Source organism: Lolium perenne, chromosome 2, assembly GCF_019359855.2.
Source record: "Lolium perenne isolate Kyuss_39 chromosome 2, Kyuss_2.0, whole genome shotgun sequence".
Taxonomy (NCBI): Eukaryota; Viridiplantae; Streptophyta; class Magnoliopsida; order Poales; family Poaceae; genus Lolium; species Lolium perenne.
The window spans coordinates 112,902,341-112,928,788 of NC_067245.2; the positions used below are offsets into that span (position 1 = coordinate 112,902,341).

General features: G+C 43.0%; 1 pseudogene; it reads left to right on the forward strand.

The window, feature by feature from the left end:
- The first annotated feature begins 16,456 nt into the window (after positions 1-16,456).
- LOC127333623 (FACT complex subunit SPT16-like) lies at positions 16,457-24,720 on the forward strand (annotated as a pseudogene).
- Positions 24,721-26,448: the final 1,728 nt, after the last annotated feature.

The following is a 26,448-nucleotide window of genomic DNA, read 5'->3' on the forward strand; positions in this document are numbered from 1 at the left end:
CAACAAACCGCCACAAAGGCCTAGAATCCGTCTAGGGTTCCAAGAACCCAAGAGTAATAACTTCCTTGCTTTCACCTCCACGAATCACCGTGGAGAACTCAAACCGATGCACCAGATTCAATGGCAAGAACACCACAAAGATGCTCAAGTCCTTCTCTCTCAAATTCCAACAAACCTACAAAAGCTATTGGGGGAATAAGAGAGGAAGAACAAAGGAATTCACAAAGAACACCAAGATCAAGATCTAGAGAGTTCCACTCACAAAGAGATGGATTTGATTGGTAGAAATGTAGATCTAGATCTCCTCTCTCTTTTCCCTCAAATGGGGGCAAGAATCATGGAGGGATTGAGAGATAGTGCAAGCTTCTCTAGTTCAACAATGGAGGAGAGAGAGTGAGAGAAGCAACAGCCCAAGGAGGAAGAAGGGGGGTATTTATACCCCCCAAGAAAATCGAGCCGTTGGGCAAAACCAGGGCCGGATAATCCGGCCTAAGTAAGGGTCGGATAATCCGCCCCCCCCCCCCCCCCCCCGGATAATCCGGCCACAGGGACAAAACCTGGTCAAAATCCAGCCAAAAGTCCGACCTCACATCAGAGTTGCTTTTCTTCGGGTCCTTAGCCATTTTTCGAGGGGCCGGATATTTCCGAAATGTCCGGCCCGGATAATCCGGCCCTGGGACAAAACCGGGACAATATCCGGGCAAATGTTCGGCCCCTATACTGAGCAGCAATTTCTCATGTCCTTAGCCGATTTCGAGGGGGCCGGATATTTCCGAAATATCCGGCCCGGATAATCCGGCCCGGATATTTCCGAAATATCCGGCCTAAGCAAACTGCAGAAATACCAAAACTAAAACGGGCATAACTTTTGCATCCGGACTCCGATTTCGATGATCTTGGGCTCGTTGAAATCACAACAACGAGCTCTACAACAATATGCATAGAAACATCATAGTCCAGCAAAAGACGATATAAACAACTGATGAAAGGTTTGACCTATCTCAAAAAGACATACCGGTAAAACCTCCAATCTTGAAAATGCGACAAGTTGCCCATGGAAAAACCATTCTCAATGAACTAGAGCTTGTCATGAGAATAAGCACAAGCTCTAAAACATCACATGGATAAGATCCAAATAAAACCAAGTAAGATGATGAACCAAACTCGAAAACGCAACAAGTGATCTATGCGAAATCCGTTTTCGATGAACTAGAGCTTGTCATGAGAATAAGCACAAGCTCTAAAATATCACATGGATAAGGTCCAAATAACAACCAAGAAAGATGATGCAAGGATGCAAATGTTTGAGCTCTCTCCGAACGATACGATCGAGTTACTCACTCGAGAGCCCTCTTGATAGTACGGCAACTAAACTATAAACCGGTCTCCAACTACACTATGAGACCGGTGAGAAAGAAACCCTATCAAGAGCAAACCTTATACTTGCGCATTCCACTTGAGCTCGATGACGACGATCTTGACCTCAACAAGATGGAACGCCTTTCTTGCTTGTGCTTGCTTGACGAAGTCTTGTGGATTGCTCCCCCATAATCCACCATGGGAGAGCTTCTTCTTCGGCGCATCTTCACATAACCATGACCACCATGTGGATTGCTCCCCCATAATCCACCATGGGAGAGCTTCTTGTTCGGCGCATCTTCACATATCCATGATCACCATATGGATGGCAAGACTCAAGCAAAGGATCTCTTCGAGATGGCTCATCTTGAACTTGCACTTCATTCTTCATTCTTCATCATATTGATGTCTTGAAGTAACTTGAGGGCTCACTTCATCTTCATCTTCAAGACATACTTGACACTTGATATCCTTCATCAATTTGTTCTTATTGCAACCTTGAAGCCAACAAATGGTTCAAGAATTGCCTATGGACAACTCCTACAAATATAACTCAATGCAAACATTAGTCCATAGGGATTGTCATTAATTACCAAAACCACACATGGGGGCTCCATGCACTTTCAATCTCCCCATTTTGGTAATTGATGACAATCTCTTTGAGAGGGTTTATATAAGGAATTTAAGAAACAAATAAGTTGAATATATAGAGCAAACTCCCCCATAATATATGCATGTGTGAATGATCTTGACTTTCATTGCATATATTAGCATTCAAAGCCTAGTGGAGTTTCCTCTAAATATTCAACTATGCAAAGAAACAAGATGCAATGCAATAAAGGCACATGCTTAAGCACAAAGCGAAGACATAACCAAATTCCCTTAAACCCTCCAAACTTCTCCCCCATTGGCACCAATTGCCGAAATGGGTGAAAAATTTAGAAGGCCAAAATAGTGAGAGTTCCTCCATAGCGTGTGCATTTCTCAAAATTTGAGTGAAATCAAATGCACATATCCAATGACGAATATTCGGAAGGAATCACACTATAGATAGGATCAAAGATTGCAAAAAGGTAACAAAGTCAAGAAGCTTCAACAAATGAAGCAAGCAACCAAATGAACCACAATGAAGATACCAAAAGAAATACCAAAAGAAAGATATATATTATGATAAGATCAAGAAGATTGCTCTAAATAATATGAGGAAGCTCCCCAAGGTTTGTGCACAAAACTAGACAATTTGCATTGGAGTATAAAGTGCACAAACATGGAATCATCACTCCCATAATATCATTCAAAAACAAAAGATACCAAGTGAATCAAACTCTAATGATCACCACAAGATAGTGTTCTAAATCAAATGAGGAAGCTCCCCAAGGTACATGCATAAAATAAAATGTTGCATTTGAATACAATATGCATAACATGGAATCCTCACTCCCTCATTTAAAACACAAACATTTGTAATAGATCATAGATAGAAAAGTAAGCTAAACACTTGCAATAAACAAATAGTTGAGCAACAAGTAAGAGGCACCATAATAAAAAGGCTCAACCAAGAGGATATGTGAAAGGCATGATAAATCATATTATAAGACTATTACAAGGATGAGCAAAAAGCATCATCATAGTCTTCAATGAATTATATTGCTTAGCATGACCAATCAACACGCAATAAATAAATAAGATATCAAAAGGAGATGTATCATATCTTATGTGTATAAGTTTCTCTAAGTGGGCAATATCACAAAGATATTTATCCACAAAGAAACATGCACACATAAAATAGATACGCAAGAAAAATAGTAAAATATCCAAGACGAAGTCATGCAATATACCAATAAGAATTTTTGCTTAATAGCATGGCCAAAGGCTCAATTTTATCTTATTGTACATTCATGAACTTCAACCACAAACAACTAAAATATATCACAAATATCAACAAGGGATAGAAGATAGTTGGGATGCATTTGAGAAAGGCAACAAGTATCACAAACGGGGATACCAAAAGAAGTAACTAAATTTGCACTTTCATCTATATTGCACATGTGAGAGCCTTGAAGAATTGATATACAATAAAATTGCTAGATAGGCATAGTTGGGATGGATGAATCATGAGCATGATTTAAAATACTTCCCAACAAATGCACTCATCTCAAATTACTCACATTCACAATAAAGAGGTTTCATTAAGACTTTTGCAAGAAGCACAACATTTGCAAATCAAGAGATTCATGCCAAGATGCAACCATAAGGTTGGATACAAGAAAAGTATGCATGAGAAGATACTTGTTACCAAGATAGCATTGGTGTAGATGTAGTAGATATGTGTTCGTTGATCATCCTAGCTTGCCTCAAGTTACCATTGAGTTACCACTTCTTTCCAAGAGTGAGACAAGCATCCAATGCATATCCATTGTACCTAACACAAAGGTAAGTACAAAATGGTCCCCAAACTAATTGGGTCCGAAGTAGTTAGACACACTACAACATATAGGACAAACTCCACAATTCTATGTGCATATAGATATGAAATTGAATTTCATGCACATCTTAGCCAAATTAGGATTTGATGGAGTTTACCCTATATATTGGATCAAAGAAAGTAACACATGCCATAAGATATACATATATTAAATATGCATTCACAATACTTTCAAGAACCAAAGGAAGATACAATTTGGACAAAACACTAAATAAATCAAGACACAATGGTTGCCCAAATTATATCAAAGAATCAAATCAACACAAGATTGACTCCAAAGAATTATCTCATTATAAGAAGCTAATTAAACCTAAACACAAAGGAATGAGATAACCAACTCCCAAGAGAGCAAGGTTCCAACAAATAAACCAAACCCTCGAAACTTTTTATGATGGCACAAAGTACCAAAAAGAAAATTTATGTCTCCCAAAACCAAATTGTTGACAATGATCAAGAGATGTTAAGCCTTCTAACAAATATAGGAGAGCTCCCCCAAGATTAGTGCATTATCTAGGATTTTGCATATGAATACAAAATGCACAAAACTAGGATCATCACGCTACCTATATCTACTAAAAATGCTAAGAAAGTTTGAAAAGACAAATTAAATCCATAAGATGCAAGAAAGACACATGGGAGTCAAAGAACAACACATTCATGGCAATAAATAAGATAATTTAAACACACGAGCCAATGTAAATATGATCAATAAATTTCTACCTCATAATAGATTGCCAATTATCCTAGGACACAAGGTATTAGGAAATATTTCCCGGTGGTAGTTTGTAAGTATATGTAAGATCATATCTACACCAAATAAAGCATATGGTAAAAGATAAGAGTTAACCATCATGCAAAGAGAGTTTCTTGATAGCTTCAATTAGTCATACCATCATGCAAAGCAATTAATAGTATTCATACCAACATGCAAAGCAATTAATAGTATTCATACCAACATGCAAAGCAATTAATAGTATTCATACCAACATGCAAAGCAATTAATAGTATTCATACCAACATGCAAAGCAATTAATAGTATGACTTGAAGCATATGGTTTTCCAAAAATGTATTGAGGGACACATTGTGAAAAACCATGCTAAGAACCACTTTCACAAATAAGATCCACAAAGATATTAGCAATGAAGCGATTTAAGCAAATTGGAACTTGTTTGAGAAAACATGTCACATATGAGAGATAATTTACAATATCAATTCTATGTGACACAACCTCAAATGTTCACATTTCCTAGGCTTGTAATATGCACAAAGCTTATTACTCCCCCATAATGTGATAAGGAATTTATTTTCACAAGAGGCAAATAAGATCCAACTAGAGATATTAATGAACATTAGAATTTGAATTTCTCATGAAGATGACATACCACATAGAGACTAGATAATCTTGCAATATCAATTCTAAGTGATATTCCTAATGTACACACATTGTTAGGATTGTGAAATTCCTAACAGCATATCACTCCCCCAAAATGTTATAGTCCATTAATCTCTCATAAGAGCCATATAAGATACAACAAGATGCAAAGAGGCTCCAACACAAGCACAAATACATGGTGTGCAACCTAACATACATAGACTTGATTTCTCAAGAAAAACAAGTAGGATGCACAACATATACAAACACATGTTAGGGACAAAACTAACACATGCAAAGGGGCGAGTAACTTTCAATATAAATGAGTTGAGCACATGTTACCGCAAGGAGGAACATTGGGTGTATGATAGAAGTAAGATAACCAAAAGACTTGGCTTGAGATAATATAAATGATGAAGATCCCTTAATTCTTCATGATGTAGCCAAGTCTCCAATGCCCTCCAACAAGCACCTATTGATCAAGTTTTGGATTGTTGGTCCCCAACTAAGTTGGGTCCTAAGAGGTTAGTCACAATAGGCTTGGCAACCCAAATGGTTCTTTTCTTGACACCACTTTGAGCACCAACATATTTGGCAAACACATTGTCACCCTCATCCTTACGAAGAGAATAAACATCATCAATGGAGATAGAGTTGGATGAGGTACCAATAGTGCAAAAAGAGGAGATGTGGCCCTTCTCACGGCATATGTAGCAAGTTCTTTTCCTCTCCTTCTTCTCACTAGATTTCTCCACAATGGGAGCATTGGCTTGATTCTTCTTGGGAAGTGGAATTTCTTCAACTTGAGGTTGAATATGAGTTTGAGCTTGAGGCCGCTTCCCTTTTTGCTTCTTCTTCAAAGTGCAAGATCTAACATGGTGCCCTTCAATTTTGCACTTGAAGCAAACAATCTTGGCCGGGTCTTTGACTTGTACGTGGCCCTTCTTCTTCTTCTTGTTGTTGTTGTTGTTGGACTTGTTCTTGTTGTTGGATTTGAATCCAAGTCCACTCTTGTCATTGGGGGATTGTTGCACACTTAACATCGTGTCAAGTTTGCATTTCCCTTCATGACTCTTTACCAAGTCATTCTTCAAAGAAGTGACTTGAGCCTTGAGCTCTTTGATTTCCTCTACATGGTTAGTAACAACACAAGTACTATAGGAAGTAGAACCTTCATTGTTAGAGCAAGAAGGCAAGGAAGATAATTCATCACAAGATTTAGCAATATTATGAGTGGATGAATTACTAGGACTAGCACATGCCAATATAACATTTTGAGTAGTAGTGCTAGTACCCACATGAGGCTCACAAGGTGTTGCCTTAGATATGATAGCCTCATGAGCTAACTTTAGCCTATCATGAGAGGCTAGAAGATCCTCATGGGAGCTAGCAAGGTTTCCATGATTTTCTTCCAATTTCCCATAATTGCTAGTTAGCAAATCAAGTTGAGCCCTTAGCTCAACATTCTCCTTCAAGATAGATGCTTCACAAGAAGTAGAGTTAGTAGCACAAGCATCATCACAAGACATATCAAGAAGAGAGGGTAACATAGCATGCTCTTTTAAATATGAAGCTTGTAGTTGCTCATATGACTTGGTGAGGATAGAGTGTTCGCTCTCCAAGGCCTTGTGGGCCTTGTCTAGATCATCTAGATCCTTAACAAGTTTATCATGACCAACACCAACTTTGGACTTTTCATTTTTAAGCAATTTTAATTTAGCTTTAGCATGGTCTCTTTCTTTAGTGAGTTTAGCAAATATTTCATTTTGAGACACCTCAAGGGTTTCAAGTTGCTCCTCTAGAGAGGCTACGGTATCTTGTTCTTCTTCAAGATCATTCTTTAAGGATGCTACATCATTGGCATACTCTCGTTCAAGAGCACCCTTTTTATCAATGGTGTTCTCATGCATCCAAATAAGTTTTTGGCTCTCAATAGCGGTAGTCAAGATTTCAAAGAAGTGAGTGCTAGCAATTTTATCTTTGCAAATAACCTTGAATACGCTCTCACCCTTATCGCGTAGAGAGACAACCCAATCCTCTTCTTCATATTCATCCTCATCCTTATCACCACGAGACATATTAGGTTCCATGGTAGGAGGTACCGTGGAACCCTTGGCCATAAGGCATATATGAGGACCGTGAGATAAAGATGAGGAGTTACTTGAGGCTCCTTTCAAGATCTTGTCTTGACTAATAGAATCCTTGGTTTCCTCTACATTGTTAGACACACAACAACTAGAGGAAATAGAATCATTTTTACCATGGCCACAAGACAAATCAAGCATATCATTATGAGATTTATTCAAGCAACTTACACATGATATGCAAGGACTATCAACACAAGCATGTAAATCATTTCTAGTGCTAGATGTGTTTAAGTCCAAAGATGAAGCATTGCAATGAGATAGAGATGAAAAATCATCAATAGTAAGCTCAATATCAACATTGCAATTTTCATCACCACTCACCATATCATTACCTTGTGTCTTACCACACTTTGGTGAAGTGGATGAAGATGAGAACTCATCACGGCCGGAAGTGGAAGCAATACAATCATCCTCAATAATATTGGACACATCATATTTATCTTGAATCTTTGTCCATAACTCATGAGCGCTCCAAAAAGGCAAGTATGGAAAAAGACCTACATCTCTCAAAGCATTCATAAGAACATAAGAAGCTTGAGAATTGAGATATAAATTTTTCTCATCCTCTAACGATAGATTTTGTGAATCCATAGGAGGAGAAAAACCTATATCTACATTTTTCTCCATATGAGGGTCAATGTCCCGAAAATGACTAAGCATGCAAATTTTCCAAACATCATAATTTGTACCATCTAATATAAGAGTGTTATCGTGCACTAATCCTCTAGCCGGCATCTTTACTCTCAAGGCGGTGAAGCCTAAGAATGAGAGACCTTGCTCTGATACCAATTGAAAGGACACGGATGTCGCCTAGAGGGGGGGTGAATAGGCGATTTAAAACTTTTACGAGATGGGCTTAACAAATGCGGAATAAAACTAGCGTTTACTTTGTCAAGCCCAAAGCCTATATACTATTGTTCACCTATGTGCACCAATAACTTATTCTAAGCAATGGTTCACCTATGTGCACCAACAACTTATGCTAAGCAATACAAGCAAGTATGTGATAGCAAGATATATATAACTTCAAGCACGATGGCTATCACAAGGTAAAGTGCATAAGTAAAGAGCTCGGGTATAGAGATAACCAAGGCACGCAGGAGACGATAATTTATCCCGGAGTTCACACTCTTGCGAGTGCTAATCTCCGGTGGAGAGGTGCGGTTGCTTAGTGCTCCCGAACGCCACAAGAGGCTCACCTTGAGGTGTGGTTGCTCGATGCACACCAACACCACAAAGGCCTCACCCCAAGATGCGGTACTCACACCACACACCGAACGCCACGAAGGCGCCTCACCTAAATCTCCGGTGACCCTCGCCACAAAGGCCTAGGTCACGGTTCCACTAAGGGATTTCCTTCGCGGCGGAAACCGGGCCTTACACAAAGATTGGGGCACACATCCACAACTTAATTGGAGGCTCCGAACAAACCGCCACAAAGGCCTAGAATCCGTCTAGGGTTCCAAGAACCCAAGAGTAATAACTTCCTTGCTTTCACCTCCACGAATCACCGTGGAGAACTCAAACCGATGCACCAGATGCAATGGCAAGAACACCACAAAGATGCTCAAGTCCTTCTCTCTCAAATTCCAACAAAGCTACAAAAGCTATTGGGGGAATAAGAGAGGAAGAACAAAGGAATTCACAAAGAACACCAAGATCAAGATCTAGAGAGTTCCACTCACAAAGAGATGGATTTGATTGGTAGAAATGTAGATCTAGATCTCCTCTCTCTTTTCCCTCAAATGGGGGCAAGAATCATGGAGGGATTGAGAGATAGTGCAAGCTTCTCTAGTTCAACAATGGAGGAGAGAGAGAGTGAGAGAAGCAACAGCCCAAGGAGGAAGAAAGGGGGTATTTATACCCCCCAAGAAAATCGAGCCGTTGGGCAAAACCAGGGCCGGATAATCCGGCCTAAGTAAGGGCCGGATAATCCGCCCCCCCCCCCCCGGATAATCCGGCCACAAGGACAAAACCTGGTCAAAATCCGGCCAAAAGTCCAGCCTCACATCAGACTTGCTTTTCTTCAAGTCCTTAGCCATTTTTCGAGGGGCCGGATATTTCCGAAATGTCCGGCCCGGATAATCCGGCCCTGGGACAAAACCGGGACAATATCCGGGCAAATGTCCGGCCCCTATACTGAGCAGCAATTCCTCAGGTCCTTAGCCGATTTCGAGGGGGCCGGATATTTCCGAAATATCCGGCCCGGATAATCCGGCCCGGATATTTCCGAAATATCCGGCCTAAGCAAACTGCAGAAATACCAAAACTAAAACGGGCATAACTTTTGCATCCAGACTCCGATTTCGATGATCTTGGGCTCGTTGAAATCACAACAACGAGCTCTACAACAATATGCATAGAAACATCATAGTCCAGCAAAAGACGATATAAACAACTGATGAAAGGTTTGACCTATCTCAAAAAGACATACCGGTAAAACCTCCAATCTTGAAAATGCAACAAGTTGCCCATGGAAAAACCATTCTCAATGAACTAGAGCTTGTCATGAGAATAAGCACAAGCTCTAAAACATCACATGGATAAGATCCAAATAAAACCAAGTAAGATGATGAACCAAACTCGAAAACGCAACAAGTGATCTATGCGAAATCCGTTTTCGATGAACTAGAGCTTGTCATGAGAATAAGCACAAGCTCTAAAACATCACATGGATAAGGTCCAAATAACAACCAAGAAAGATGATGCAAGGATGCAAATGTTTGAGCTCTCTCCGAACGATACGATCGAGTTACTCACTCAAGAGCCCTCTTGATAGTACGGCAACTAAACTATAAACCGGTCTCCAACAACACTATGAGACCGGTGAGAAAGAAACCCTATCAAGAGCAAACCTTATACTTGCGCATTCCACTTGAGCTCGATGACGACGATCTTGACCTCAACAAGATGGAACGCCTTTCTTGCTTGTGCTTGCTTGACGAAGTCTTGTGGATTGCTCCCCCATAATCCACCATGGGAGAGCTTCTTCTTCGGCGCATCTTCACATAACCATGACCACCATGTGGATTGCTCCCCCATAATCCACCATGGGAGAGCTTCTTGTTCGGCGCATCTTCACATATCCATGATCACCATATGGATGGCAAGACTCAAGCAAAGGATCTCTTCGAGATGGCTCATCTTGAACTTGCACTTCATTCTTCATTCTTCATCATATTGATGTCTTGAAGTAACTTGAGGGCTCACTTCATCTTCATCTTCATCTTCAAGACATACTTGACACTTGATATCCTTCATCAATTTGTTCTTATTGCAACCTTGAAGCCAACAAATGGTTCAAGAATTACCTATGGACAACTCCTACAAATATAACTCAATGCAAACATTAGTCCATAGGGATTGTCATTAATTACCAAAACCACACATGGGGGCTCCATGCACTTTCACACACAATCACAACAGATAGATTTACATCACAAGTCTAGAGCTAGGTCATTAGAATCTTAGCCTCTCGACGAGATCTTAGTCATAGCCTTCGGCTATCCCATTGTAACCCGATATATTCGATAATCAAGATCAGACAAGTAGGAAGTAAGGGTTTTACCTCATCGAGGGCCCCGAACCTGGGTAAATCTCTCTCCCTGTCTGCTTGGTATCCGATGTCTCGTGTCAGCTTGCAGGATTCCGTCAACCCTAAGCCCCAAAAGGTGGGCATTGCCGAGGAGCACCCTCGTCAATCGCAGTCATCAGCTCATCGCCGATGGCACTATGTCGGAGGGCGCGGACAGGACGCTCCAATGTGCTAGGACGGGGAAGAAGATGGTCCTGACCAGTGGGACCCACTAGCCAACGAGAGGGACCAGAGAGACGTGAGATTAAGAGGACTATGCTGATTGTTTAGGGTGTTTTTTTTTTGCAAAAAAGGACATCCTAACGTGGTCAACAGGCTCTTAACGTGCTACTTAATAAAAAGTGACCAGTTTGCTCATAAAACCAGTGGCGGAGCCAGGAATTGAACTGAGGGGGGTCGAAACCAAGCTTTAATTTTTTTTTTGACAGAAAAGAGCAAATGTATTCAATAAAGAGGTCCAAACAGATTCAATTTGCATATTTCATCAAGTACAACAACAAAATGACTATAAAAAATAAGAACACCAAAATAGAGCTACATTTTGATAAGATAGTATCATACCATTAAGTTGCCTCCTCGTGGGCGTCCATCGAAGGCAGCCGGGGACGAGCCGAGCTGGGGGCAGCCATGCAGGGCCGACCGGCCGAGCAGAGGCCAGGCGATTGGAGTCGGAGATGGGGACGAGATGAGGCGTTGAGCAGGAGGAGGCGACTGGAGACGAAGGCGGCGGCGGTGGCGGGCCAGCGGGGAAAGGCGGCGGGCAACCGGAACGGCGACGACAGCATCGACCTCCTCGACCTGGTCAGGGACGCCGAGGCCCTGGCTGAAGCGGAGAAGGAAGCAGAGGAGGAGTGGGCGGCCCATGCGGCAGTCGACGCCGAGATGGAACAGCGCAGGGTGGCGGCCGCACGGGAGGCGGCGAAGAAGCAGACGAGGGAGCGACGCAACGACGGAGCCGGCCCGTCAGGCAGCAAGTAGTCTAGGCTTCTAGAACTACTTTCTATAGTTTGAATATACTAGGTTTCTATGCTTTCTATATATGTTGCAAATCTTTAAAAAAATGGGTCACCCCGATGGGGGCACACCCAGACACAAACGGACGCACGAACAAAATATGTCTGCGGGGCGACGCAAACGGACGCTCGCGACCACTTTTAGGTGTCCAAAATGCGTCGCCCCGTTGGAGATGCCCTTAGGGTCGATTATTTTTCCCCAATTTCTGAGCCGGGTGGACCGACCCTCCTCGACCCGGTGGTGGCTCTGCCCATGCATAAAACAGTCCCGAGTGACCATCGAACTCCTCTTCTGAAGTTTTGTGACTAAAGTGCTCATCTTTGGTAAGTTTTGTGACTAACCATGCAATTATCTCCAGTCAACTTCCTAGTCAACGTGCCACGTCATCTTGGCTAACGGTGTCATGACGGGAGTGACCAGTTTGCTCATAAAACAATCCTGAGTGACTAGCGGACTCCTCTTCTGAAGTTTTGTGACTAAAGTGCTCATCTCTGGTAAGTTCTGTGACCAACCATGCGATTATCTCTTTGGGAAATGCGGTACAGATGTTGACGGTCACACATTCACATATACGCTCACATCTATAAACGCACGCGCACCCTAACTCTATGAACACCTTCGAGAGATTAAGTCAAATAAACTTATTTCGACAGGTCTTGATTGATAAAGTCATCACAGATGCTTCGCTGTCGATGGGAACATCGCCTCCCACTAAAGAATATCATGGCTTTATGAGACACCAAAGTTTGACAATTTTTTTAAAAAAATCTATCAACAAATATGATATTTTGTATATACCATATGATAATATATTTCATTATATATCTAATGATATTGATTTTATATTTTACATCTCAATGATTTTTGGTAAAAATATGGTCAAACTTGACATAGTTTGACTTGACATAGTTTGACTTTATAAAAATAATATAAAGCTTAAGCTTTGAAATGGAGGTAGTAGAATTTTTATAGAAATTATGTAGAATTTAGATGATATGAGAAAATTTCCTACGCAATCTATTTCATTTATAGAAACCTATTTTATAGGAATATTGTAGTGTAAATTCTATAGGAAAAAAACATTAGGTATGTCTCATAGAATTTTTTTTGCTATAATCTTTCGATGGGATTCAAGTAGTCATCACATTTCAATCCTATGCCTTTTTTATTTCTATGTCTTTTTATCCTATGAATCAAAGGAGTCCCTAGGCTATAGTTATCCAAAACTAGTCAAAAGATCCCCTAACTCTATCTTTGATTTGAAGGATATTGAATCAAAGGAATATGGTAGACATGGGAATAGGAAATGAAAGGATGGCATGTGTAAACATGTCCTCGTTCTTTACACATAGAAATTGGAGAATGAGGTCTGAGTGGATTTTCGTTTCCTGTAAGATTTGGCTTGAAACTGAGCTCCAAAGGAATAGTTCTTCTGATTTTCCTTTCTACCATTCCTATGAATCAAAGGAGTGAACAGTAGCATCTTTGAAAGAATTTCTAACCCTCTACTTTTCCTCCACATTTCTTCCACATCAAAGGAGCCATTAGTTGTTTTGGCTAGTGGTTTTGCACACCTATATTGTTTTGCCTAGTGGTTTTGCACACATGGCAAAGAAAAACTAGTCAACGAACCATGTGTGGCTCCATCGCTCCCCATACTCCTTTACCATGGCGGCGACTGATGGACAAATGCTAACCAATCACGTCAAAATTAGGGGAATGGCCTAGGAGAACCAGACGCTCACCCTGGAGACGAAGGAGGTTCCGGCGAAGGCGAAGGAGCACGAACGAGGGAGTATTTAGGGTCGCCGGCGTACGAGAAGACAAGACCGTGATAACGAACAAAATTGAAGGGTCCTAGCTCGATTCAATTGACACGGAGGAAGAGGACAACAAGGCAAAGATGTCAATTGGTCGTGGGGTGGCTGAAACGATGCTTCTATAGAACTACAATGGCCCATGACCTCAGCTTACGTAGGGACGAATAGAGAGAGGGATAGAGGAGGAGGTGGAGGGCATATAGATTAGAGGAGAAGCAGGATATCCTCGTGGCTTCGGGCGAGTGTGCGACTCTCCAATAAATCCAGCAACTTCGGTGTCACCCGGATGCGGCTCGTGCTCACTGATAGCTCAACAGCGACGAGAACTTGACTAGTAATAGTTTTTTACTAAGGAAGCCCGGTTTTTCTTTGCCACATGGGCAAATTTACTTGGTAAAATAGCTAAGAGGGTCTTTTGCCCCATTTTAGTTGATAGTGCTAAGTTTTTTTTAAGGGGATGATGGTGCTAAGTGTGCTAGTTTAGAGCTGAGAGGTGTTGCGATTCGGATTTATCTAGGGTGTGTTCGTTTTTCCAGACCGGGTGGAATGGAATGGAATGGTTCCATTCCATCACATTCCATCCCATCTCATTTTTCTGTTCGGTGAGAAGAGAAGCCTGGAATGGAACCGAATGTAACTAATCTAAATATGCAATTAATTAGCCTAATTTAAAGGGATTCACAATTAATTAGCTTGGAATGGCTTCGTCTCCGCCATGGCCTGGATGAGACCCGTCGGCCGCCGCGCTTGGAGGAGTGCGGCCGTCCTGGCCGCCGCCCTAGCCACCGTCCTGGTCGTCGCGCCCCTAGCACCCGCCGGCCGCCGCTCTTGGAGGAGTGCGGCCGTCTGGCCACCGCGCCGCCAGCCCCCGCCGGCCACCGCCCTTGGAGGAGTGCGGTCGTCCTGGCCGCCTCGCATGGCCGCCGTCCTGGCCGCTGCTCCGTCCGCCAGCGGCCGCGCCTTGGCTCCGGCCGGCCCCGTCGCATCGCCCGGCTTCAGCGCGATGTACCGCACTGTCCCGTGGCCAGCGAGCACGAAGGAGAGGGAGGGTGGCCGGCGAGCATGGAGGAGAACGGAGGAGATGGATCGGGGGCGAGCATGGAGGAGGAAGGAGCAGATGGATCGGTTGCAGTGAGGGTCACGGGAGAGAGAGAGTGGTTAACGCGTGAGAGAGATTAGCACGAGCCGTTCCACCTCGTCTGGCCGATTTGGCCCGACGGATGCGTTCCGCATCTACACAGAATATTCCCTTCTGAGAAATCACTTCGTTCCATCCTTTTATCTAACCGAAATGTGTATTCCATTCCAGCTCGTTCCAAAACCGAACAGACCACTAGACTTTCTCCTCAAAAGAAAGGGAAAATAACCCGCGACGCTGAGCGGGAACGGGCCTGCAGCCCGCGCGCGGCCATCCGCATGCTCGCTCAGTGCTCACAAAACCCATTTCCCGCCCCTCTCCTCATCCTCCCGTCAACCTCCATCTTCTTTCTCCCCCGGTCCATCGCCGCCCCCCTCCTCCTCCTCCTTCTCCCGTGGTTACGAGTCGCCGGTGCTCAAGATCCGGCCGTCTGTCTCCGTCTGCCGGGACTCCTCGCCGCTTGTGGAGGTACTGCTCCTGTCCGCTCCTCCTTCTGCCGTCGTCTCGCCGGTCGCCACCCCCGACGTCTCCACTCTCTCCCCCTCTCCTCCTCCCGGTGGTTGCCCAACCTCGCCGCCTGCTGCCTCCGCCTCCACCGCCCCATAAAACCCGTTCTCTGCTTCGGCCGGATCTGAAATACTATGGTGAAATACTGAAATTTCTACCGTGTATTTGGGGAATTTCGAGCTAGGGTTTGAGCCTACCATTTTTCACGTGACTGCGTTATTGTAACCTAGCAACCTCCGCTACATATTGGGAGAGGCTTGCCTCAACACGATCGTTATGATAACATTAACATATGTGGTTACAGTCTGCTCTTTATTTTCCGCAATACTTTAGCTCATACCCTTGTTTATTTTGTCATGTAATTTTGTAAGGACTAAATTAGCCAGGCCGACGAAGAAAAGTCTCCAGAGAATCAGCACTGCTGTCTTGCACTCTCATAACTTTCAATCTTCAATACTCATGGCGAACTAATTTTTAGTCGGTGTGAAGAAACTTAAATGTCATGGACGGTTATCTTTGACCACAATCTGTAAACATGCGAAAGGCATCATTGTATTTATTTGAAATTTATAAGAAAACTTGTTTCCTGGCTTCATAAGCCACATAGCTGTTGACGCTGTTCTCATTACGAGACTTTAATTCACTTCCGAGACCCTAAATCTATGTCGCTGTTGTGTCTAAATTGCAAAAAAAAAAAAAAAAATCACTACGGAGATATATGTATTGTTAAATGATGGTGCCATGCTAACCGATGTGGCTGCATTTATAATGATACAAGAGCAAGATTATTGTTCGTACAGTAGCAATTCAGAATAACTGAATCAGTTTGTGGGCTTTATTCTCATGATAGAAGGTTGTGATGAGCAATTAAGCATTGATGTTCTGGATTATCACTCCTCTTCTTCTGTGAGGTATTTTTCTTGGATTTGAAACATTTTACATCAGTTGCATTAGCTATTGATAATGTAAACTGGTATTTTTCAAATGATTTTGCACTAACTAACCATGAACCAACTTTTCTGCAGTTGGCTTGGTTAATCTGTGCTTCTTGGTAAAGATGTCAGATAACGGTAAAGCAAAGTCAGGCTCCGGAGGAGCCTATACAATAAATCTTGAGAACTTCAGTAAGCGTCTGAAGGTGTTCTATGACCATTGGAATGGAAACAAGTCTGATCTTTGGGCTTCTTCTGATACCATCGCAGTTGCTACTCCGCCTCCTTCTGATGATCTCCGTTATTTGAAATCCTCAGCTCTGAATGTTTGGTTACTTGGATACGAATTTCCCGAAACCATAATTGTCCTCATGGAGAAGCAGATACATTTCTTGTGCAGCCAGAAGAAAGCAAATCTCATTGGAACCCTCAAGAATGCTGCTAATGAGGCTGTTGGTGCTGATATTGTCTTGCACGTGAAGGGAAAGAATGGGGATGGCATTGACCTGATGGATGACATACTTCGTGCTGTTTGTGCTTAGTCAAAATCTGGCACTCCAGTTGTTGGGCATATTGCGAAAGAGGCACCTGAGGGTAAGCTCCTTGAAACATGGGCAGAAAAGTTATCCGGTGAATCTATACAACTTGCAGATGTAACAAATGGGTTTTCTGAGCTTTTTGCTGTGAAGGACGCCACAGAGATCATATGTGTGAAAAAGGCTGCTTACCTTTTTTCGATAAAGGATGCTTTATTACTTCAAGAAGCAATTACATCCAGCCTCTGCATAACCAGGATGCACACAGCCGTTTGTTGTCTCAAGTGACCAAAGTTACATAAAACAAAAATAGGCGAAATACATATCGGAACGATGAATCATATAACGCCTAAGAGCTAGGTGGAGCTTCTATCCGTAGACTATGCTGCCACCCATGTAGGGAAAAAGTACCCCTCGCCGTATCCTCCAACCGTGTACAGACCTCCGTAAACAGGTCTCGGTTCTCCACCCGCTGAAGAGGTAACCACGAACGGAGAATACCTGTGCATCTGTAGATAACATGCAACAAAGAGCAATTTTTGTCATTAAAGATCTTGTCATTTCTACATAGCCAGAGCGCCCAGATAACTGCTAGCGCCCCCATCCTAAGAAGCATTTTAAACCTTGAGTTGATACCATGAAGCCAATTGCCAAAGACATTAGCGACACTAGTCGGAGGATACAAGGTAGACGCTACTTGGATGACTGACCATATAGATCTCGCAAACTGGCACTGGAAGAATAAATGATTGATGGTTTCATCATGATGACAAAAGACACATCGTGTACTTCCGTGCCAATTCCGCTTAACAAGATTGTCTTTAGTGAGAATAACCCCTCGACGAAGATACCATCCAAAAAATTTAATTTTTAATAGTATCTTCATCTTCCAAATTTTCTTATTATTATCAGCTGGTAAATCAGAAAGCAGCATCGCATTGTAGAAAGATTTTACAGAAAAGGAACCATCTACGTGGAGGTTCCATCGAAATTCATCTGGCTCTGGCGATAACTGAATATCTCCAAGCCGCAGAATTAGGTTGTTCCATGCCACGAGCCTTTGTCCTAGTAAAACCCGTCTGAACGTCACATTCGGGGGTGAGGTAGCCATTACAGTTGCAATGGTATCACCTTGGCGACGCACAATTCTATACAAAGCGGGATACTGTTCACATAGGGGTGCATTGTCGAGCCAAGCATCTTCCCAGAACCGTATCTGTGCTCCATTCTTAATGGAGAAAGTCCCATGTCGAAAAAAGATATTTTTTGTCGCCATAAGACCAGCCCAGAAGTGTGAATCCCCAGGTTTCCAAACCATTTGAGATAATGTCTTCGAGCCGATATACTTTCTCCGAAGTATAGTTTGCCAAATCCCATCCTCAGTAAGTAGCTTAAAAAGCCATTTACCCAGTAGCGCTGAGTTCTTGACCTTCAGGTCATGAACTCCAAGCCCTCCTTGATCTTTGGGACTACAAACTATACTCCATTTAACCAGTCGATATTTCTTTTTCTCGTTGTCCCCTTGCCAAAAGAATCTGGATCGATAATAATCGAGTTTGTGCAGAATTCCTTTGGGTAAGATGAAGAATGATAACATATACAGTACCATATTAGTTAGTACTGAATTAATGAGTACCAATCTTCCACCCAGGGACAACAGTTTACCTTTCCAACTACTGAGGCGTTTTTGTAATCTTTCTTCCACTGATTTCCATTCCGCAATTGTCAGTCTCCGATAGTGAATCGGAATACCCAAATAGCGAATCGGAAATTGGCCTTGCCCGCAACCAAATAACTCTGTATACATCGTCTTGGGCATCACCGAAGCAGAACAATTCACTTTTATGGAAGTTAATTTTCAATCCCGATAATTGCTCAAAAGCTGCTAAAATTAATTTCAGATTTCGAGCTTTTTCAAGATCATGATCCATAAAAAGAATTGTGTCATCGGCGTATTGAAGGATGGATAAGCCACCATCAACTAGATGTGGAATCACCCCTTCAATTTGACCATCAGACTTGGCCCGCTCTATGAGTACCGCCAACATATCCGCTACGATGTTAAACAACATCGGAGATAACGGATCCCCTTGGCGTAACCCTTTTCGCGTTTGGAAGTAGTGTCCGGTGTCATCATTGACCCGTATAGCCACACTACCACCATACACGAAATCATTAATTAGAGCTCGCCACTCAGGCGAAAAGCCTTTCATCCTGAGTGTCTGTTGAAGGAAAGACCATTTAACTTTATCATACGCCTTCTCAAAATCAAGCTTTAAAATAACCCCATTTAATTTCTTAGAATGCATCTCATGTACCGTCTCATGCAAAACCGCCACTCCATCAAGGATATTCCGTCCTTGCATAAATGTTGTTTGCGATGGTAAAACCACATGATCCGCAACCGTATTAAGTCTAATGGTGGCCACTTTAGTGAAAATCTTGAAACTTACATTTAATAGGCAAATGGGTCTATATTGTTGGATCCTTTCTGCCTCATTAATTTTCGGTAACAAGATAACTTCACCAAAATTTAGACGAAATAATTCTAGTTGTCCAATGTGTAAATCACTGAACAAATCTAGAAGGTCCGATTTAATAGTATCCCAGAAGGTTTGATAAAACTCTGCTGGAAAACCATCTGGACCCGGTGCTTTGTTGCATTCCATTTGGAAAACTGCCTTCTTAACCTCTTCCTTAGTATAAGGTGCGGTTAGCAAGCCGTTTTCTTTCAAAGAAACTTGGGGTATATCATCCGTTAAGTCCTCGTTAAGAGTAAAATTACTTTCCTCCGGAGGACCAAACAGACCCTTATAATAGTTAGTAATGTAAGACTTGAGTTGCTCATGGCCTTCAATCAACCCTTCATCTTGAATAAGAGAGTGAATACGTTTTTTCCGGTGTCTCCCATTGGCTAAGCCATGGAAATACCTCGTATTTGAGTCTCCTTCCAAGATGAATTGAGCCTTGGATCGTTGATACCATTTGAGTTCCTCTTCGCGGAGAAGACCGGCCATCTGTTCATTGGATTGATTTTTAAGTTCAATCTCATGTGTAGACAGTGGTCTAATCTTCGCAACAGCCTCAAGCTCATCAATCACATTTGATAAGCGAGTCTTTTCTTTTTTAAGAATACCAGCCGTATGGGCAGCCCAACCAGAGAGATGTTTGCGCATAGACCGCATTTTATTATTCCATCTCAAGATAGGTGTACTTCCCCCGACCGGTCTTTCCCAAACCCTTTTAACCATATCATGAAATCCCTCTCGATATATCCAGCCAAGTTCAAATTTGAACGGCCGTTTACAAACGGGTCTGGGATTCCCAGTGGTTAGAAGGATGGGAGCGTGGTCAGACAGTTTTTCAATACGTTCTAGTGCACGGACTAACACCATAGGGTATTTACTTTCCCATTCGGTATCCATCAACATGCGATCTAGTTTCTCGTATGTGGGCTCCGGCAAGCTGTTTGCCCAAGTAAACTGCCGACCAGTCATAAACACCTCTCTTAAATCCAGGCTATCGATGACAGCGTTGAACAAGAAAGGCCAATGACCATCAAAGCGGCCTTTACTTTTCTCATGAGGGAACCTCAACAAATTAAAATCACCTCCGATTAAAATCGGATAAGGATTATCCTTTGTAAGGTTTACCAACTCACGTAAAAAGTCAGCCTTAAACACTTCCTGGGCGGCACCATACACAGCGACCAGACTCCATATGAAACCATCTGCTTTATTCTGAATGTCGAGTTTAATGTGATACTCTCCATCAGAACTAGCCAAAACGGTCATGGTGTCTTTACGGACGCCGAGTAAAATGCCCCCAGACCTACCACGGGGCGGGTGAGAAAACCACTGAAAGTTAATCCCGCCTGACAAACGGTCGAGAAAACTTTGAGAGAAATTCCGCCTACCCGTCTCCGAAATAGCAAGAAAATCTAAATCATAATCTCTACAACCATCAGCAATGTGGGAATGCTTAGCCAAGTCACGAAGACCTCTGCTATTCCGGAACATGCCATTCATCGAGAAACTATTTTAGATTTAGAGTTCTTACCATACCTGCGAGATTTCTTTCCAGCCGATGATCGAGAACCACGTTCGGACGCTTGTAAATCAGAACTAAGCTCCGCGTGTTCTAAATCAACTTCTGAAATGTTGCCAATTATAGCCGAGAGAATTTGACCATCTAGGATGTCGTCATCATCATCATCGTCTATAACTGTCGTTTCAGGCCTAGTGGAGACATTCGGAGCAACCGTTAGACGGTCAAGCTCCGTTTGTCTCAACACATTAGCCGAAACAGAAATCTCATCAGACCGAAAACCCAAGGAAACCCCTAGGCTAATCAAATTAGAAGAATGTTTTGGTTCTTCACTGATCGATGCCTGCTTAATCTCCTCCTCTGGTGCTGATTCCTCATCATCCAGCTCCCAGCTGAGATCCTCCTCCTCCTGCGCGATGACCCGCTTCACGAACTTGGCCCTGGCGTCCTCCTGCTGCTTCAGCCTGTGGACGCGGTAGAAGTACCTCGCCCAGAACAGCTCGGCGTCCACAGCGTCGGGCACGAGCCGGTCCAGCATGCCCTCCACGACGTCGCTCTCGTAGCAGAGCGCCTCGATCTCCTCCTGCCGCTCGTCGACGCAGAACCCGGCCTCCCTCCTCCAGGCCGCGAAGTCCTCGGCGTCGTCGGGATCGGTGGCGAAGGTGGCCGGATCCGACTGGAGCGCGCGCAGCTGCGCCTCGAAGCGGCTGTAGTAGCGGAGGTGGCCCGACGCGGAGCTGAGGTCGGATTCGGCGTCCGCGGACGGGGGGGAGGCGGAGGAGGCGGAGGAGGCGGCGGCCTGGGCGAGGGCGTCCTTGCCCAGGGCGACGATGTCGGCGAGCCCAAAAAAAAAAAAGGCTGCTTACCTAACTTCATCTGTAATGAAAAACTTTGTGGTCCCGACCATGGAGAAGGTTATTGATGAGGAGAGAAAAGTCTCCCACTCCTCATTGATGGATGACACGGAGAAGATTATTCTTGATCCTTTGAAGGCCAAGGTGAAGTTGAAGGCTGAAAATATTGATATATGCTATCCCCCTGTCTTCCAAAGTGGAGGAAAGTTTGATCTTAGGCCAGGTGCTTCCAGTAATGATGATTATCTCTACTATGATCCTGCAAGTGTTATCATATGTGCAATTGGGTCTAGGTACAACAACTATTGTTCAAATGTTGCTAGAACATTTTTGATAGATGCTACCCCGACACAGAGCAAGGCGTATGAGACACTTTTGAAAGCCCAGGAAGCCGCTTTAGCAGCATGTAGACCAGGCAATCAGATGTGCACAGTTTATCAGGCTGCACTTGCAGTGTTTGAGAAGAATGCCCCTGAATTTCTTTCTAATCTAACGAAGTCAGCTGGAACTGGAATAGGCCTCGAGTTCCGAGAATCAGGCTTAAACTTGAACTCCAAGAATGCCCGTCTGATAAAAGAGGGCATGATTTTCAATGTCTGCCTTGGTTTGAATAATGTGCTGGCAGAGACAGACAATGAGAAGACAAAGCAGTTCTCTTTGTTATTAGCTGATACAGCTTTAGTTAATGACAAGGTTGTAGATATCTTAACCAATTGCTCCAAGGCTGTTAAAGATGTTGCATATTCATTTAATGAAGATGAGGAAGATGTTCCGAAGCCAAAACAGCCAAGGGTTGAGCCAAATGGCCTGGAAGCAGTACCATCCAAGGCAACACTTCGGTCAGACAACCAGGAGATGTCCAAGGAAGAGCTCCGGAGACAGCACCAGGCGGAACTTGCTCGTCAAAAGAATGAAGAGACTGCTAGAAGGCTTGCTGGGGGTGGTTCTGGTTCTGGCGATGGACGCGGTACCGCTAGGGCTTCAAACGAGCTTGTTGCATACAAGAATGTGAATGATGTACCGTATTCAAGAGAGTTGGTGATACAAGTCGATCAGAGGAATGAAGCTGTCCTCTTACCTATTTATGGCAGTATGGTGCCTTTCCATGTTTCTACTGTTAAGAGTGTGACCAGCCACCAGGACAACCGCACCTGCACTATCCGCATTTTCTTTAATGTACCTGGCATGCCATTCGCAAATGATAACAATCTGAAGTCTCAAGGAGCTATCTACTTAAAAGAGATTACATTCCGCTCGAAGGATCCACGACATAGCAGTGAAGTTGTTCAGCAGATCAAAACATTGAGGAGGCAGGTAGCTTCAAGGGAGTCGGAGAGAGCTGAAAGGGCTACCCTTGTTAGTCAGGAGAAGCTCCAGCTGGCAAGCATTAAAACGAAGCAAATGAGGCTTAATGATTTGTGGATACGTCCTGTATTTGGTGGTCGTGGGAGAAAGTTGACAGGAACTCTTGAGGCCCATGTAAATGGCTTCAGATATTCTACTTCAAGGGCTGATGAGTGTGTGGATATCATGTACGGAAATATAAAACATGCTTTCTTCCAGCCAGCAGAGAAAGAAATGATTACACTCCTTCATTTCCATTTGCACAATCATATCATGGTGGGAAACAAGAAGACGAAGGATGTCCAGTTTTACGTTGAAGTGATGGATGTTGTTCAAACTGTTGGTGGAAGTAGGAGATCAGCCCTTGATCCTGATGAGATTGAAGAAGAACAGCGTGAGAGGGATCGGAAGAACAGAATTAACATGGAGTTCCAGAATTATGTGAACAAGGTTAATGACCACTGGTCGCAAGCACAGTTCAAGGGACTTGATCTGGAGTTCGATATCCCCCTTAGAGAGCTTGGGTTCCATGGGGTTCCATATAAAGCTTCAGCTTTCATCATTCCAACTTCAACTTGTTTGGTTGAGCTAATTGAGACTCCCTTCCTGGTGGTGACCCTTGGTGAGATAGAGATTGTTAATCTAGAGAGGGTGGGTTTTGGAACAAAGAACTTTGACATGGCTATCGTGTTGAAGGACTTCAAAAAGGACGTTCTTCGCATCGATTCTATTCCGTCAACATCACTTGACGCGATAAAGGAGTGGCTTGACACCACTGATCTCAAGTACTATGAGAGCAGACTGAACCTGAATTGGCGTCCTATTTTGAAAACTATCATTGATGATCCTCAGAAGTTTGTTGACGATGGTGGCTGGGTCGCTGGGAATTCCTGAATATGGATGCAAGCGATTCTGAGACAGAGGAATCAGAGGAATCAGATCAGGGATACCAGCCTTCTGATGCTGAGCCAGAGTCTGAATCGGAAGATGATGATTCTGACAGTGCGTCTTTGGTGGAATCAGATGAGGACGAGGAGGAGGATTCTGATGGAGACTCTGAGGAAGAGAAGGGTAAGACCTGGGATGAGCTGGAACGGGAGGCAACCAACGCAGACCGGGAGCATGGTGGAGAATCAGAAAGCGAGGAAGAAAGAAGGCGCCGCAAGGTCAAGACCTTCAGTAAGTCTGGTCCACCACCACAACGTGGTAGTGGTAGCAGCAAGCATCGTCCAGCGCCAGAGCGTGGTAGCGGTAGCAAGGCTCGTCCTCCTCCAGATCGTGGTAGCTCCAAGGGAGGGCCCTCAAAGAAGCCGAAGTTCAGGTGATTGATACCACGCTTGCCAGTCTTGGTCGTCGTGTCCTCTGAATCTGCCCTTTTTGGAGGCATGATATGGTTGCTTGTAGCCGAAGCCTTGTCTGTTCTTAAGACCATCGTGGCACTTCTTTCTGCAGTAGCTTACTCCTATTAGGAATTCGAAGTTCCGTGAGTTACATAGTGTGTGCCACGAATCTTCAGACTTTTGTCATTGGGCAAATTCAAGTTGATTCATCTGTGGTATCCTTGTTGTTTTAGTGTTTAACTGTAGAATTGTCGACCACCAGTATGTATAATTTTTATGCCATATACTTTTTGTCCTTTTCATCCTTTTTTGTGACGTTTCTGGCTGTGGAAAAAGAAATACTAGCTATCCTCTGATTTTTTTTTTTCCTTTGGGGGAATCTACGATGTTCTGAACTTCAATAGATTCTTCCATCACCTTATGATGGATGTCTTTGCTGGTTTGATTTTCGCACCAAACATTGTTCATTGAGGCGACAAATAAACCTATTTTGTGCATCTGTTTCATTTTTTATTTGCGAAAAAGTGCATCTGTTTTAAAGCAGGTCAGTAATGCCCTCCACCTGTTTTTTTTTAAAGACCTCAAAGTTCATCATGTTTATTGGATGACATGAAAACATCATCCTCTTTAATGTCTTTTGTTTTGGTTTCATAGGAAATAAAATTTTATAGAATTTTGCTGGAAATGGAATTTTGTCCTTTGTTATTTGTATGATAAGTTGAGCACCCTATTAATATTTCTATTTCTAGTTCAAAAATGTGTATACACATTATTATTATGCCCCTTTTATGTTGGTTCTTATTGGTAATGATTACAGTGGTTTCTTTGATGGGCTCTCAATCAAAGCCACTTGAGACATATAACTACTTCCTCTGTGCCAATTTATAGGACAGTTTAGCGCACTGTTCTAGTAATCTGAAACGTCTTATGATTTGGTATGGAGGGAATACAATAGAGATGAAATCCCAGATTTTGTGCTATCTGCAGTGCAGCTGCATATAGCCCTTTGCTATAGTGTGCAATGGTGCTGCTGTCATCACAGATATGGCCGTGTGAATTTTTTCTTGCTATTGGACCTTAGGCTTGGTACCAACATTTAACTGAAACAACATAGATTCTAAGGGTTCCACATTTTATTGTCAGTCCTGAACTAAGGATTTCAGAGTCTGTCGAACAGATTTGGAGAACACACACGCAAATAGATAATTTCAGCAATTAATTATGAAGTATTTAGGTGATTGCAGAGTAAAGTCTTGCCGACACACCAACAGCAGTGGCCTAGTGTTTCAACCTCATAGAAGATATATTGCTCTCCCTACATGGAATTAGGCTAAATAGCGGCAATCGAGTGAGCTGGTAGGACGAAAAACTAGTGTCACTAGAGTTATTGGAATTCAAACAGCGACCGTTGATCGCTGGGAGCTGTTGGATCAAAGATCTGCATCACTCGGTCGTCGAAGGTGGCGTAAAGCGGTACTCTGCAATGACGACCACAGGATATCAGATCCATTGGCATAAATCAATCTGGCACCTTGAATCGTTATGCGAGACTGAATTTAGTCTGAATTAGTTGTGCAGTTCTTCAGATATTAAAAGTTGGGGTCTGACAATTATGCTGATTGCTGTCAGCTCTGAAGGCTTTCTTGCTGCTGCAGATGACAGTGGGGATGTTAATGTATAGAAGATCTTTTCCAAATAATAGTATTAATCGTTCAAGGTTTAGACTGTTTTATACATAATACATATAGTTTCTGCTTGCCTAGGAAACAAGGTGTATCTATACATCTTGGTTCTCTTATTTTAGATATGTATTATCTTCACTTGGCAGCAATTTCTGGTGGCCTCGACTCAAAGCTTGTTGTATAGATTTCTCCAAAGTATGAACACAATTTTGTAAGTCTCATACGTAGCTTACATTGCTTGCACTTCTTCAGAGTTGTACTTATCTCCTGCCCTG